The sequence below is a fragment of the Corylus avellana genome, chromosome ca1 (assembly GCF_901000735.1).
Source record: "Corylus avellana chromosome ca1, CavTom2PMs-1.0".
NCBI lineage: Eukaryota > Viridiplantae > Streptophyta > Magnoliopsida > Fagales > Betulaceae > Corylus > Corylus avellana.
Window position 1 is genome coordinate 48241294 of NC_081541.1, and position 5442 is coordinate 48246735.

Sequence of the window (5442 nt, forward strand, 5' to 3'; positions counted from 1 at the left end):
AGCTAAATCAATCACTTTCAGACAATAACCTTATTACAACTTCTTTTGCACCTTTGAATGAAACATTCTTGGCATCCACATGCAGATTTACAAGACAGGTGGTAGGTATTTTTATCTGTTTGTCAGCGGGTACTTTTGGTTCGTGGCTGCTTTCATTTCAGAAATTATCCAAACATTCATCTTGGCTGACTTTTGTTACTATTACATCAAGAGGTAACTCCCCTTTCTTTGACTCTATATATATATATATTTCACTCATATATACTGATTATGTCTTTCAATCTGCAGTTGCATTGAAGGACAACTTATAATGAGGATGCCAGTTTAGAATTAGTCAGGCTTTGGAGACCATAAGTGTTCAAATTTTGACTTTTAATGTCTTTTCTTCCTTACTATATTGGGGTTTTATAAAGGTTGATTTGGTTACATTACATAAGGGTTTTTTAAAAAATCCTTATATGCATGCTTCATATTTTTCCTGTTTCCTTTTGCATCATCTCTTTCATGAGGTCATAGATTTGACAAGTTCTTAAACTTCATCCTTTGCAAACCCTCTCTTCCTTCTTGAGCTTAAAGAGAGGGGTCATGGAGTCTACCTTCCCGACACCTTAAGATGTAGGATTCATTGTCCAAAGCAAATGGACCCACAACTACCTCTTAAATTGTCGGAATTCCTATAAAATTCAAGCAGCCTAATAACAAAAAAAATCTCATTCTGACGGAATCTAGTAAGTCATGACTGTATTCTATTTTTCTCAACTTTCTGTATGTAGTCTAAGTTCTAAACCATAATCAGTCTTTGGAAACTATTGTCTTTTCTTTTCTTTTATTTTCCTGAACTCAAATGTATCTATTGTCTATTTTGTCATTTTTAATTAACCCAGAGGCATTAGTGAATGCCCATATTCATAAATATAACATTCTTATAATCTTACCCACAAGGTCAAGTTTTATTTACATGACAATCCAAACTTTTGGTCATTATAGGATACAAATTATAAACCAATTCCAAAAGGCGACTTCATTCAATTCAGAATTGGCCTAGTTTAATTCGACAAGTGTCTAAACCTATAAAGATTATTTGGGTATTTGATGACCTAAGGATTGGGTTATCTCAAATATTGAATGCAAAACTTATCAAATTAGAGACCATTTTTCTGACTTGAAGCTGAGGTATATCGAAGCGTTAAGGAGAAGCTTTGTGAAACTCCGTAAAAACTTTCATTTTGGTTTGAAGCTACTTATACAAAAGTTTAAATATTCTCAATTTAGCTAGGGTATCAAACTTTTAATTTTTTTGCAATATCCCCCATTCATTATGATTTTTTGTTAAATCTTGTCAAAATTTTTAAAATACATTTTTTTGTTTATAAAAATAAAAAATAAAATTGAAAAGATTCAAGTGTAAATATTTTTACAAATTCCATTAAATCCTTAGCAATACCTAAATCTTTGCAAATTTTTATTTTATTCTTTTATAATAAACAAGAAACCAAATCCAAATTTGGAAACTGCATCATACGCCCATTTCTTGGCTGTTTTCCCAAGATGCAGAGGACTAGACTATTGTCTTTTTTTCCAAGATACAGAGGACCAGACCAATTTTTTGCCCATTTCCTAGTTCATCTATTTTTTTTTCCCCAAGCATTGTATTGTTAAGGATTTGTTGTTGGGAAGCCCGGTCTTAAATTTTGTTTTCTTGTAACTCACTTCTCATATAGCTTAGAAAAAAATAAAATAAAAAAATACCATCCACGCGGCTTGCCCAATTTGATGACTTGCCAAACATTTCCTCAATGTATAGTATAATGTTTAGATTGGATTTAAATCCTATGCAATAGAATAGTCATTGTGGGAGTCTACCCAAATCTCACTTTTTTGGGCAAGTGCCTTAAGTCCAACCTATTCATGCAAGTACTTTTTTTTTTTTTTTGTGACTTGTCCATGCAATGAGACAGAAATAGAGAAAATGAATTTAAACTAGTAACTTCCGTTTATTGAGGAGTAATCCTCGACTAATTAAGCTATCTCTTAAAGACATTTCCGACAAGTACCTGAGAAGCTTCTCACATAGGATTGCCTTTTCATTACAATAGAACCACATTATTATTACACGAGATTTCATCTTATTTCATGAAAAGATAGTACTTCAATTGCTTATTTGCTTAACAACACCAACTTTTGAAAGTAAGCAAATAAAGGGTAAGGAAAGAAAAATAAAAGAACCTAGTAATTGTATTTGTAAAGTACCTATAATGCCCCTCTTAAATGTTTAGAAAAGAAAATTGCCTTGATCTTTTGTCCTTAAATTTTTATTTGTACGGAGAAATTTTATTATTGGATATCAAGACTCTAGAATTCTTTGGATATTGTAACATACACTTTCTCATATTTCAAATTAAATGATTACAATTTTGTTCCCAAGAGGTAGATCAATCGACTGGGACCATGCCTAATGAAGTGGAGGTCACTAGTACGAATCCCCCTTCTCTCCTCTTGTACGGACATGTTAAAAAAAAAAAAAATGATTACGATTTTGTCACATAAGCATTTATATCACCATTTATTTGAGAGTAATGTCACTCTAATTACCACACTCATTTTACAACAATGACCACTTGAGGTATCATATTTTAAGTAGTTTTTTTTTTTTTTTTTTTTTTAAGTGTCATTTAAAATATGTTACGCTAACCGGTGTATAATGTGTGTGATAAATATGTGTGAAAATTAGTAGCATTACTCTTTATTTGAAATTAATTGTTGGGATGTGACCGAAATCTATAATTCTACATGGTAGCATACCCTAAAAATTGTACAAAATCTTGATCCTATTTTATTTAAGATGATACTTATTTTTAAAAGATAAAAGTTTCTATTGTAATGATTAAGGGTGAAAATACCGGCGGATAATAACCGCCCGCATCAGTTATCCAGATGAGGATGCGAGATGTGGATAGCAAAAACTAATATATGTAAATGCGGATGCGGATAGCAGTTTTAGGATATGCGGATATCCGCATTCCTTTATATATTTAATATATATTATATTTTTTATATATACATATATATTATATTTAATATTTTTAAATTTATGTTTTTCAGATTTTTAATTTATGTTTCTTATAATTGCTAGATTTGTAATGTTGTTGGATTTCACTTTTAGAAAACTCTTGGATTTGTTTTGATTAATTGCCTTATATGTTTTTCCTTTAATATTATTATTTTTAAATGTGTTTTTTTTTTTTACATGTCCACACAAGGGAATAGGGAGGGAGGGGAGGGAGGATTCGAACTAATAATCTCCGCTTCATTAGGCGTGATTCACAGCCGATTGAGCTATCCCTTATGGACTTTTTAAATGTTTTTTAAATGTTAATGATATTTAGAATTTTCTTGTTAATTAGCATTCAATAGTTTTTGTAAATTTTTATATGGAAGAATATTGTAGAGGTCCATGAGGTTTATAACATTATCAAATGACTCCCTAAAGTTTGAAATTGATCAAATCATTCTTTTAGGGTTGACAATTTAACCCGTAACCCGTGAACACAATACGTAATTTTAGGGTTATAGTTTATGTTAATTAAATGGGTTCAGGTCATAAATGGGTGACTTGTTTATGACCCTTTTAATAAACGCGTCGTGTTTTACATAAACGGGTTGACACGTTTATACAATTTATTTATTTTTTAAAATTTTATTTTTAATTTTTTAAGTAAATTTTAAATTTAACTTCATTTATGATTGACAATTTAATGCACGACCTGCAAACTCGATACGTAGTTTTAGAGTTTAGGTTAAACGAGTTCGTGTCATAAATAGGTTTATGACCTGTTTGATAAACGTGTCGAGTTGCTGGGTTAATCGAATTGATATGAACCCGACATGTGAACCCATTTTGCCAACCCTATTTAATGTATTGTACATTATCAATTCGCTCCCTTAGTACACCCGAATTTTTAATTGAAATTAGAATTGGGCATCACCCCACCGCCTAAAGTAGATTTCAGCTCTACCCCACCCCATAGTTGTCCCCCAATTGGGGGCGGTTTCGCGAAGTGCCTATCCACATGGGGTAAGATTTGGTTGTATCCGCCCCCAACGGATAACCATTTTTTTTCCAATTCCATTCGTTTTACATGTTTTATTTTCTTTCCCTTTATTTTCTCAACAACCAAACATAGGGTCAAACAAAAGCCCAACAAATCTCAACAAACAACAACGAACAATAAAAAGAAACGAAGAATGTTGTGAGAAAAAGTGAGATATTCGTCTAAGAGTCTTTCAAATCTCAAATCTTGATCTATCTCTTAACAAGTGATACAATTAAAAAATTAAACTTTACGGCCTTTTATTTTATGTAAATCAAATCCTTTTATCACCATTTTGTTATTGTTAAAAATTATATAAAAAAGAAAAAGGAAATTTTTTTTATTTTTTTTTCGTAACAAAAAAGAAATAATTTCAATCATAAGTAGAACCCACATATGGTACAACAAAGGACACCTCAGACGTCTTTCATCTACACAAAGCCGCTCCCTCTTACATGCCCGTGACTTTCACTTTACTTTTACAAAGCTTAAATCCCGGACATGGACACGTGCCCTCCATGCATCGCACATCACTCTCAGTCGTTTCGAAACCCCCAGTCCAAACCCGGTCCCACCTACCACTCTCACCTGGCGCCACAGACAACATCCTCATTCAATTCTCAGAGGTGTCTCCACGTGTCCTACCAACCTAAAGCCTATAAAACAACCTTATCCAAACCAATTGCACCACGTGTACGATCACCCAGCGGCGAACACGTCGACACGTCTACATCACCTTCCTTTACAACTTTTCTCCGCAACTTGACCTGCTGCTGAGCTGTTATGGCTCCAACACCACTCCACGTGTCAGTCCCTTTCTCGGGCCCACTCCTCTGCGACAAACACACGTGTCGAGAAGTTGGAGAACTACGTAGTTTCGTTTGAAAAGTAGGGGATTCGAGGGGACAGCAAGATCTCGCACCACGTGTCCGTATCCTGCCAGGCTGTCAGAAAGTACAGCGAGTGCCAAGGGGGCGGGAGAAACGTACACGCGTTCGATCTTCAGCTCTTCATGCACGCCTGCCACGTGGCGGCATCCGAACCTGCTAGCTTGCGCCCTTGGCTCTAATTCGAAGGCTGTATCCTTTCATAAACCTGAATACGTAATTTACATAAAATATTTAAGGGTTAAATACTCCAAACCCTTTTAAGGTTTTTTAATTTTTTTTTTTTTTTTTTTTTGGGTTTCATTTTTATCATAGGAGGTTCATGTGGTTTTGATAAATAACCAAATTAGTCCATCCGTTAGTTGACCGTTAAGACTGACACGTGGACCAATCAGACGTCGACACGTGGCACATATTATTTTTTTTTTTAATTTTTTTAAAAAATATATATTTTTTAAAATTAA